The sequence below is a fragment of the Benincasa hispida genome, chromosome 9, assembly GCF_027475165.1.
Source record: "Benincasa hispida cultivar pf3 chromosome 9, pf3_genome.v1.1, whole genome shotgun sequence".
Taxonomy (NCBI): Eukaryota; Viridiplantae; Streptophyta; class Magnoliopsida; order Cucurbitales; family Cucurbitaceae; genus Benincasa; species Benincasa hispida.
In genome coordinates, this window is record NC_143486.1 from 56,270,699 (window position 1) to 56,283,519 (window position 12,821).

Consider the following 12,821-nt stretch of genomic DNA (forward strand, 5'->3'; position numbering starts at 1 on the left):
TGATACTCTTATTAGCATGCTGTAATTTTGTATTATGCATACCTGTTAGTTTTCGTTCTTGTACGGTAATTGTTTATGTTCAATTTCGAATGGGATTTGGAACGATCCTTCCGCTGCTCGTGGAAATCCTCATGTTTGATTTCCTTCAATTGGTATTAGAGCCAGGTTGTTATGATATTCCAAATTTCACTTCTTTTACAGTCGTGGTGGGTTTTAAGGATTCTGCATTACGTTTAAATGTTAAATGTGTTTGTAGATTTGTTACGGGTTAATTGCCTCTGTTTAAAGATTTCTTTTTTTTTTTTAATTACAAAGTGTTAATTTGTAAGGGCCCCTGCATTTTTTGACATATTTAACCAACAATCAAGTCTGTAGTTTAAAGTGTTTGAGTTTGTTGAGTCGTTCGTGATGAAGTTTCGAAGCATGGAGATTCAGTTCTCATCGAAGAGGAAGACCAAGTGTTGGTCGTATCGTGTAGCCTCAGGTAAACGATCGTTGAAATTTGGTTAAACGAACGTGTAGAAAAGTTCTGCCCCATCGTGTAGTATTTACTAAATGATCGTTTAGCATGCTAAACGATGGGGTAAAACGTACTCTATTGCGTAGCGTTGGTTGCTCGATTGCATGGATGCTGGAGGTAAATGATCGCATAGAGCATTTGATGCTCATCGTTTAGTAAAAGGCACGCACACTAAATGATCGTGTAGTTAGCATGCTTCATCACATAGTCACTGACTACTCGATCACGCGGTATACGATACCTTGGCGCTTGCTCAACGATCGTTTAGATGATTGTGTTTCACCACATCGTTGTCGTTTAGTTGATCGCTTAAGGCTTGCGTTGCACATTGCGTGTTGCACGATCACGTGCCTTCATGCTTCATCGCATAGTAAAGGTACACAATCATTGTTGAACGATCATTTGCTCAGTAAGCATTGGTAAATGATTGAACAAAGAGTTTACTCTATCGTGTAGGCGATCATTCAGATTTGGTACACGATTAAGGAGACGCGTTTTTTCACTCAGACGGTTCAAGACCCGGTTCGCCTGTTTGAACCAGAGACTCATTGCTATTTTTAATGGTTAGCTTAGTTTTTTTGAGGATTTGAGGCTAATTATTCTGGTTCATCAACTTTTATTTAATATACATGAAATGTATGTTGGTTTATATGCCATAATGTATGACATATAGATTTAAAACCCACATAGTCATGCATCATATATTGTAAGTGTTATAATATAGCTAGTGGCATGATGAAATTATAAGAGAGCATGTGCATGCATCATGAAATATAAGAGTTATATTTATGCATGTAGTAAGCATATTCATGCATCATCTTTATATTATAAGTGTTATAGTATAAGGGTGAATGGAAGCATGTTTGCTTGGTTCATTGCTTGGTTGTATAAGTGTTATATAAAAGTAGCAACGAATGAACAATGCATGGAGCATGACACTTAGGCTTGTTTATAAATGTTTTGAATGCCTTCTATGTGTAGCTTCGCATTGTGGTTGATTTTGGTTGTTTCCTGTTATAAACTTTATAATAGAAATTAGAACTAAAATTGATAAGAAAGAGTTGTATGCAAACTTAGGCAAACTCATGTTTTAAAAGGGTTTTAAAATTGGATTGAGATAGACCTAAGTTCAAGGTTCTAATGGGATTAGCAACCTCAGTTAATCTTTTAAATCGGTTTAATAGGATTAAATTGATTGACATAAAAGAATAAATTTGTATTAAATCTATCTATAAGGGACCTTTTGTCTAAGGCGGGTTCTGTCTAGGCTGCGGTACTTAAGATGACGGAAATAGAACACCCCTACCTGGGAACCTACCTGGAAAGGTGAATTAGATAGATTTTCTGCAAGATAAAAGTTAGCTGTCTTAACATAACATCAAGGTGAATTAGATAGGTTCTGTCTAGACAGTTGATCAAAGACTCCGTTAAAGAGTTTAATGGATGATGACCAAAAGTTTTTCAACTATAAAAGGTAAAAGTTACTCTTAGGCAAACCTAAAAAGTCACTTGGTTAAAATCCTTAGCTGTGTTTTTCTAAGTAAACTAAACCCTAGATGATAAAATACTCAGTAGAAGGAAGAGATATATATGATATGTCAATGATTCCACTCACGTGCTCGTGTGCTCGTGCTCGTGTTGTACCAGTTGTTGTGTTTGAGCATTCGTGTGTCGCTGTCTTGGAGACTGATCTAGCGTTCGTGATCTAGGGAGTTTGAAGAATGAGCCTTCGAAGGTATGTATATTCTATCCCTTAATTATCTTGTCAGCAAGCTGTAATTTCTAGTTGTTGCATGACCTGTTAGTTTCCATTTATTAACTGTAATTGTTAGTTCAATTTTGAATGGAATTTCGAACGATCCTTCCACTGCTCATGGAAATCCTCATGTTTGATTTCCTTCATCAGAGCCAGGTTATTCTCATATTCCAAATTTCACTTCTATTTTGAACTTCTTTTACAGTCGTGGTGGGTTTTACGATTTATGCATTGCATTTAAGTGTTAAATGCGTTTGTGGATGGATGTTGGTGAATGTTTACGGGAGACTTGCCTCTGTTTACAGCTTTCTTTGAATTTACAAAGTGTTAAAGGGCCCCTTTGTTTTTGGGCATAATTAACATAATAAAGCACAATTTATGCTTTTCTGAACTATGCCTTAGTTGAAAGTGGCCCTCTTGCTCACTCTTTACCATACTTATCTGCATTACTATTTAACTCAGAAGAAACCCTTTTTTTCAACTTTCTAATAACATAATTTGCATCCTTAGTTGAGAGAGAACCCTTTTCTCAATCTCTCAACGATAGTCCTTAGTTGGTGTGGAGTAATCTCAACACTACCAATAACAACTTTATTTATGTGCACGTGGTTCTAGTTAAGTACCGTCATACCTTAGGTACTATTGCTTAGATACATTCTCTGTGTCCTTCAATATTGTGCTGCTCAGATACCTTCTCTATGTCCTTCAGTATTGAGCTATGCAAATCTAAGATTGAACTTCAGTACCTCTGCATCTAGTCCTTCAGTACTGAGCTATTCATGTTGAACTCACACATCTAAGACTAAGCTCTAGTACCTTCTCATTTAGTCCCTCAGTATTAGGCTATTTGTATGTTCTAAGGCACATACTTATCTCTTTATGACTTAGTTGCCCTAAAGCATTATATACTAATGCATCCCTATGATGATTGAAATGCATAGCATGAACATAACATTAAAGAGTGATGCATTGCTTGGAAACTATTTGGGAATAGTTGTCATAAATAGCTTTCAGTAAACATGTTTTGCTAAAACATTCATAAAGCATTAGCAATTTACTTAAAGCTTTTAAAGCATTTAAAGTCACTCACAGTCTTTGGCAATCCTCTTAATGCACTTTTCCTTTTAATGTCAAATCTGACATCACAATGCATTCTATTCATTAGCATTGGCCCTCTTTTTGGGACTAGCATTCCATAACTAACTTACTTTGTCTTATTGAGCAACCTTACCTTTTAATTCTAAGCTCACTGTGTGTTGAACACACAGTCAAATTCTTACACCTTAACTCGACTAGGCAGCAACTTCTTCACCATGCGTCCACTATTTGTATCCATGCCTTGCCTTAGGCGTTCAAGCTTCCTATGCACTCAAGCTTCCAGCCCACACCTATTGCCCATCACATGGCTACTCCTTTGTGTCATACTGCCTATGCGCCCATCTTGTGGCACATTAACACATGCTCCATGTGTTCACCTAGTCGCGCCCACATGCTCCAACGCAATCTTGTGCTTAACACCTTATGTGCCTGCCTATACGATTCAACACTCACTCTGTCGTACGGACCAACGTCCTTATCATTCTCTTGTGCTTACGACCTTAGCATGCTTTGCATGGTCTAGCGCATCGCAGTGCGTCCTTGTGCCAAGCCAACACATCCCTTTGCACGCAACTTAGCTATCAGCGCATGTGCTCAGCATCACCATCTGGCCCTTCAAGTTACTTACTTGTTCAATCCATGCACCTACCTGCTTGTTCAAGATTCTATATTCAACTTACAAATTTAATAACTAATTTTCCAAACTTTTTCGCAAGAAATTTCCTTCTACAAACTTGCTCTAAATATCTTAGCAAGCTTACCTTAAACTTTCGACTCAGAATTTCTCGTGGTTTGGCCAGAATCCTCAAAACATCAAGACTGGCCCAAGCTTACTCGAGAGCTCGACCTTTAGCCGGATTCTTCACTCTTCAGCTCGATTCCTCTAGAATTTCCTTCCAGAAACCCAACCTTAGCAACTAGACACACTTAGGGTTTGAATGGCTCTGGAATCATTTTCTTTGCACGAGTGAATTGTTCAAACTCTCTCTTTGAATTTAAGCTTCCCTTTTATACTAGTAGCTACATGATCGTCCTTTAACATCAAGCTGCCACCTCCTCCTTAAAGGAATAACAATAAACCTAAGCATGACATCTGACTTAGCTAACTAATCCTTAAGCTAATCATTTCCTCTTGATCATCAACGCAAGGATCAACTCTCAAGCCAACGCTTGCAACCACCTGGCTGCATGCCTCCTTCACACAATGCCTAGCCCAACCTTGGCCAACGCGTAGCTCACCTTGAGGCTATCACGTCCCCCTTGGTTGCATACTAAGCCAACACATGTCCTAGCCCATGCATAGCTGTCTTAACATAACATCAAGCGTTAGGCCTTACTTGCTCCATCGCATAGCTATAGTGTGCATCAAGTGTCCAACGCCTTGCGCTCATCACTGCATATTAGTCAACGCGCATGCCTAGCCTTAATGCTCAGTGCCTTGCGCTCATCGTCCAGCCCTGTGCACATCGCATAGCCCATCGTCTAGTGCTATCGTGCAGCCTCACATGCCCTATGCGATCATCCTCGCACAACACCTCAACGCCTAGTGCCTTGCTCGAGCGTAATCGAACACTTCCTTGCTCTCCTTGGCCTTACTTATTGTGCAATGGCTCTTCCTTACCGCATGATCACGCAAGCCTCAGCGCATCCCTTGTACGTGTGCGCTATGCTCAACGCCTGGCCTTGCGCCAATGCCCAACCTACTTTGCCCACAAGCTCACTAACCTCGCAAGCCCCTTAGCTGTCGTAAGCCTTGTCAACACATCATGCAGGATCCTTCAACTCATGCATTCATCCTTAGCCCCAACGACTAGTTTGTGCTTGGCTTCAACACTTAGCCTCACATAACCTCTACAAGCCTTGGTTGCTATACACACAACCTCATGTATCCATACGTCTCAATACCAATGCTTGCCTACTATTGGCTTCCACACTTAGCTAATTTTCCACTTGTTAAACTTTCTAAAACTCACCCAAGACTAGGTATTTCCAGCACTTAGGATTTTCTTCCTCCATCTTCCTACCTTCTTTACTTCCTTTCAAAATTTTACTTTAACATATCCTTAGTCTTTACTTAGCATGCCTATTACTCACTTATGTAGGAAAAAATGGATACGGGATTTACAGCATCAACCCCAACAAATGGCACGACGTTTACACGCTTCTACAAGGAATTCAATTCCTTTAACAACAACAATAAATTTGTAGTTGGGTAGGAGAGGAGGGGGGGGGGGGGGGTGGCAAGAAAACACAACCTTCAAGTTAATCAAGACTTGCACATCAATGTGGTATGAGCCAAACACTTTACCCATTTATTTTAGCCTCTCAAGCAAAACAAGTGTTCTGTGTAAAAGACCCCGCAAATTCAAGTTGGTCAATTGTTTTAACATCTCCACAACGAACAATTGATGATGATTTTTATGAAGATGAAATAGGAGATATGCTACAAAAGTGTGGTTATGGAGGTATGCAAAGAATGCCCAATGTTGATACATCTACTGAGATTGATGATACAACATCCACATACTTTAGACATGATTGTGAGGGTCAATGGGTTGATAAATAATGTATTAAATATGGTATGTCATTTACTATGGTTATATGTATTTAAATATTAAGATTATATGTTTTTTGTGTGAGTAATGTTTTTTATTTTATTATTATTATTATTATTATTATTATTATTATTATTATTTGCAGATTGACATGGAAACTTCAACAAGTAGCAGCGAGAATGATAGAAATATGATCCCACAAAAACATAGCAAAATAAGTATACCACGTGGCCCAACTACAATATCTAAGTTGGCACAAATAAGGACATCTGGGCAATGGTTGACCATCGATTATAATGAACATAGACAACCGGTTGGATCTAGAGCAAAGAAGATGCAGAGTTATATAGGAGTTTGTGTTTGACAAAAAATTCCTATAACGTATGATTCTTGGAAAAAAGTTCCAAACCATTTAAAAGAAAAACTTTTTGATTGTGTAGCGGTATGTTTTCTAAACTTTTAATTCATGTGCATAGTAGTTTATTAGTTTATTATTTAACTACTTTTTTCATTGCGCAGATTTCGTTCAATGTGGACTCTAAGTCCAAACATTGTATACTAATGTCTGCATCTAGGAAGTTCGGACTTTCAAGACAATGTTGACTCAAAAGTTCATACTTCTATTTAAAGATGAACCCTCGGTCTTACAATTTCCACACCAACAATATTCTCATATAGAGCAAGATCATTGGACATCGTTCATCAAGGAACGATTGAGTGAAGAATGGGAGGTAAGTCATTCACAATAAATTACATGTCAACTTTATCATTGTTTTGATAGGTAACTTCAACTAGATTTATTGTACAGAAAATCAGTCGTATTAAAAAAGAAAGACGTGCGAAATGTGTATATAATCACCCAATTTCTCAGAAGGGCTATGCGAATCTTGCCCAAGAGTTAGTGAGTTATTCGACTTAAATTAAATCTTTTATTCTAATATGTTTATGCTAATTAAATATGTATGTTCATGTAGAACCTATCGAATGACCCTTCTTATCGGGCGACTTTATGAAAAGAAGCAAGAAAAGGAAAAAATAATGAATACTTTGATAAAGTTACCCGAGAATGTGCCAATCGGATTGTAAGTATATATTATACAAAATTTAAGATGACATATATATAAGTTTAAGATGATATAGATATTGTGTGAAAATTGTAATATGTTTTACAGGATAAATTAGCTAAAGTTCATGAACATGAAGATGTTCTCACTGAAGCATTGGGTACAGAAGAACATTGGGGACGTGTTAGAGGAATGGGCGATTTTGTTTCTTATTCTCAATATTTCAAATTAGTAAAACCAAAGTCCTCTATGAGCCAAGAAATTGAAGGAGACTCTAGACAAAAAAAATGTTCGAAATGGTAAAGTATCAGGAGAAAGAACTCACAGCAGACAATCTCATCAGTCCAAATCATCTGTTGGAAGTGTTGCACTAAGTGCATCTGAAGAAGATACTGAGAAGATGTCTAAAGAAGAAGATACTGAGAAGATGTCTAAAGAAGATTTGGAGGTAATTTATTTGTTGTGACTTTTAAATTTTAATCATATTGTACGTATTTAACCATGCATGACAAAAGTTCTTTTAAATTTGTTAAGGGGACACCATGCCACTTGGCTATAGGAACTGTAGATAATATTGTTGTAGTAGTCACAACATTTGATGATGATGTGTCATGCTTAACTGTTAAAGTTCTGATTGACATAGTCATTGGAGAAGATTTGCCCATACCAATTCGTGTGAAGGGTAAAATAGAGTTCTTAAAGCAAGCAATGGGCAACTTCGTAAAATGGCCTCGTGAACTTTTAGTTATGGTTGACGAGAAAAAAGTATGTCTCCTTTTCAGTATATGAGTTTGGTTATTTATTATTTTTCCTACTTTGAATTTTTGTAACTTTGGTTATAGTAGGATCATTCACCAATTACATCCTTCAGCCAGTCCTCCAAATATACTAACGCTAGTGGCACTATCAAACTATTAAACAAACATGCCATGCAATATGAACGATGTAGACATGATCCATATCACTTTGGACGAGCATATATTTGGAAGAGACAAATTTATTTATTTAGGCCGTAATGATCTGCTCCAATATTGCAATATGGTTGAAATAGGCTACATGTGTATTTTGACATACATTGCGTAAGTATTACTCATCTAGATTCACTCATGCATACTTTGTTTCATGTTGATAAATAATAACTTTTACTTTATTTAGGTATCTTTGAGATGAATGTGGTCGTGATATTACGAAGAAGTTTTTTATAATTTATCAAGCAAGAATATCGCCACACATGAAGTCTCAAGATATCCGATCCAGAAATTTAGCCAATCAACTAGAATTGGCTAATTTAGACCAATTAGTCCTCATTCCATATAACATAGGGTAAATAGATACAAGTTCTTAAATTATTTTTAATTTGCATTATACACGTACTAAGATTTCAAAATTGTTGCTTATTATAGTTATCATTGGATATTGATTGTAATCAATCTACAAGAAAATTGTGTTTATGTTTTGGACTCTCTTCGAAGTAAGGTTCAAGAAGATTTTCATGGAGTTATAAATATGTAAGTGTAATTGAACTTTCATAGCTCTTAATTGAAGTATTTATGTTTAACTAATATTTATAAACTATTTAGTGGATTGAAAACATGGCAAGCCAAGCACGATCTCCATCACTATCGGTCTTCTCCAAAATGGAAACCTGTAAAGGTAAATTTGCATTCAATTTTTAACAATTTATATTCATTTGACTTCTTTAAAGCCTGAATTTCTTCTAGTGAGATAAAAATATGACAAAACATACTTCTAGTGAGATAAAAATATGACAAAACATACTTCTAGTGAGATAAAAATATGACAAAACATATTGTTTGTTGGAGTCATGGGAAACTAAGTGACCTAAAAAATTATGTATCATCAGGGTTCCAAGAAAATTATAATGACTAGAGCTAATGAGGAAAAAGTTTCCAATTTAGTATGGAATGTTAATTGTTGAGGGATTTTGGAAATGTCTTCAAAAGAAAAAAAATAAGAACAAGTAAATCTAATTTACTAAGTTCATGGTGGAGAATACAGATTCACACCTTGATAGCTGAAAATGATTCACATAAAAATTTTTCTTCATTACAATTAGATTGTAAATCTTTGTGAATATGTATATAAGTGGAATAATTCTCCTAATTGGCAACATGATGCTCATCTCAGTTAAAGTAGTGACAGGTATTAAATGTTATTTAATTTTACTAAATATGGTGCTTTTATCACCATAAGAGAAATTATATTTCTCCAAGCTTTATTACTGTTGGGAATGTCCTAGAACTCGCAGTTCGTGTTAAACATTCTATTTATAAAAAATAATGACTTGTAGATTTTGCATCTTATTATGAAAACCCAATAAACATATCCTTGGCTATAATCTGAATACTGTAACTTTATGAAGTGACATAAACAGGATCAAGTGTATAGCATAAATGGTCTAATAAGTATATGGATGAAATTTGGTATCTCATCCTGGTAACACTATTGGATGCGGCCCATTCTGTAGTTGTTACAAGAAGTTGTAAAGTGCTACAAACGATGTGATCCACAAATCGTTCATGTTGAGACATGTGAGTGGGGGTATCCTATGCAATGAGTTTGCATATAGGCTGGACCACGAAAATAGTCATTTTTCTTTATAACGACCGTTTACTGTTAAAACTGACTATTTCATTTATCAAATAACCTAGGTTAACTCGATCATAATCCTGAGCTAGCTATGAACTTCTATTTGTTCGGTATTATCCTTTGATCTGCAAACGGTGAGAGTAGTCCAACAACACTGCTCAATAAGCTTCCCATTTTGGGGATAAGACCGGATAAATAGCTGGGGACATAGCCTTGCAAGATGGAATTCGCTTCTACCCGATTTAGGGTTAGTAGATAGGTTGTTCTCTTAAGTACTGATTTCAGGTCTTGAACAATCGGGGCCCCGCCTTATTATGATAGAGAAAGGATTTGATTCATATAGATTATGAATCAGAATTGTTCACTTGAGGGTCAGTAGAAACTTAAGAAACAAGATGTATTCACAGAGGTAAAATGGTAATTTTGATCTAGTTGTGACTACGAACAACCTGTGAAGGATTGACTTACTGATTATGGTTATAAAGTGGACATAATATATCTACAGTGAGGGGAGTTCAACAATGGGCTATAGTGGAATGTCCCATTAGTTAACGAATGGGGGTTAGATTGGACTAATGAGTTTAGCCGATTACTCTCGAATCGTTGGAGCCCATGATCTGTAGGTCCGCGAGGTCCCCCTACTAGCTCGTAAATGGTTAAGCTTTATAATACTTGAGAGATTAATTTGAAACATTCAAATTAAAATTAAATGGAATAGGAAAATATACATTTAAATATAATTAAAATATATGAAGATGGTTTTATGAAAAAATTAATTTAATATTTGATATTATATTAACTAATATTTTTTAAAATTAATTTTAGAAAATTTATTTTTCAGTTTTAATATCAAAATGATTTTAAAATCAAGATCGTGTAGCTACGGACGCTGAACGATTTGAAGAGGCGCTAGACGATAACACTACACGATAGTTGGAAGACGCAAGGTGATGACACTACACGACCAAGCAGACACTAGACGATCATGCTAGACGATAGACGTTGGTGCTACACGATGAGCCTCAGCGAGATTTCAAACATGCAGCGGAGCAGCCGGTTGAATCGGTTTTTTTGAGTTCCTGTCTGGTTCAGCCTCAAAAGGTTTTTGGTTGGTCCGATTCAGACTATTCTGGTTCGATCAAGTTCTTTGGGAGTAGTTCGAGCGATCCAGAAGCGGTTTTGAAGCTGTTTTTTGCTGTTTTGTAATAATTAGACTTTTGTTTGCTTGTTTATGCCAAAACTAGAACCATATCAGTTTTTGTTTAATTGTTTATGCATGTGATGTATGTAATAATTAAATAAATCTTGTATATGCATACAGTATGCCATGTAGATTTAAAACCCCACTGTAGGAAGCATGTTACATGCATTGTATGTTATAAATTGTTATAGTATAGTATGCATGAATAGGGTTGTCTTTTAATATAAATGTTGTATTAAAAGGCCTTTGATGAATGTTATGGATGTTTAACATGTCTAATTTATGTAAGATGTTATAAAATTGAATTAGATTTTAAAATCCACAATAAAGAGACACAACATGCTCATTTAAGTTAATAACTAGTTTTAACCGTTAAAATAGATTGTTACCATATGAAATTTTGTTACAAACTCAAATCAGTTCATAAACCTGTCTAACACTGGGGTTACTTAAGTTGACAGTTTACGTAACACCTCCTACTTGGGGATTATGATCGAAAGATTGAGCATTGTTAATTGATTTTATGAGCCTGTGTGAGCGGTGTGAGCTTTAAAACTAGTTTAAACACTTAGACATCGTAGGGTTATATCCAAATATAAATTTTATACTTGGATAAAAATGATATAGACTTAGGTAGTTTAAAAGTTAGCCAATTTTTAACCTAAGTAAATAGATACCGAAATATATAGAACACTTCAGTAGGAGATTAACAATATATTCAATATATAGTTATTAGCTTTCATGTCCTCAAGAGTTCACACCGTGAGATCCATGCTCAGCTTCGTGTCGCTTTTACTGCGACTACACCATTCGGAAAGTGTTTGCATGGGTCAATAACAAGGTGAACGAGGGAAGTAGTTCATAGTAATTGGGTCAATAACAAGGTGAACGAGGGAAGTAGTTCATAGTAATTGGGTCAATAACAAGGTGAACGAGGGAAGTAGTTCATAGTAATTGGGCTCCGATACTTTATCTCAAATGTGTCAACATTGTCCTACGGTCTCCTCCATTAGTTTGAATCGTGAGATTCATATGTTGCGCCTGCTGTCGTTTTTAAGTGGCATTAGCTAGTCGTTAATTATGGCGATCCCCTTGGAAGGTTGTAACATAGGATTTGGAATAACCCAGGCTTCAGCAAATGAATAGGGTCTTATAGTTTCGTCTTGGATATTGTCTTCTATTTCGAGGGCATATTCATATCATTCTATAAGATCTGAAATGGTGGGTCACACTTACAAGAATTACTAATTATTAGTAAAGATCTTGACCGAAAACGATAACCAAAAGAACTATAGGAGTAAAGAGTTATTCTGATATAGTATTTGGTCAAGAATTGTCTTGCTTCAATGAAGGAATTCTTGACTGCCCCTCGGTAGCAACTATGCTAAATCACTAAACTATCGTTGCAAATAGATAAAGATTTATTGGGTACTTTATTATTTTGTTAAAATTGAATTTAGATGCATAAATGTTTAATAGAATTTGTTTAAATTATTTCAGCAATGTCGAATTCAATCATATAATTGCTAGCTTCCGATAAATTTAACGGTGAAGGATATTCAAACTGGAAATCCAACATCAATACGATATTAGTTATGGATGATTTGAGGTTTATGTTGACGGAGGAATGTCCTCCAGTTCCCAGTACAACAGCAAACAGAAATGTTCGAGATATCTATGATCGGTGGGTAAGGGCTAATGAAAAAGCACGGGCCTACATCTTAGTAAGTATATATGATGTACTTAATAAGAAATAAGAGGTAATGCCCACCGCCCATGAGATAATGGCATCGCTTCAGAAGATGTTCAGGCAACTATCCTCCTCTGTTCGACATGAAGCCATTAAGTACATCTACATTACTCGCATGAAAGATGAAACCAACGTTAGAGAACATGTTCTCGATATGATAGTCCATTTTAATGTTGCTGAGGCTCATGAGGCGATGATAGATGAAACAAGTCAAGTAAATATGATATTGGAATCTCTCTCGCAGAGTTATCTGCCATTTAGAACCAA

At 36.0% G+C, this 12,821-nt stretch overlaps 1 pseudogene; it reads left to right on the plus strand.

The window, feature by feature from the left end:
- The first annotated feature begins 5,833 nt into the window (after positions 1 to 5,833).
- LOC150033947 (uncharacterized) lies at positions 5,834 to 7,429 on the plus strand (annotated as a pseudogene).
- Positions 7,430 to 12,821: the final 5,392 nt, after the last annotated feature.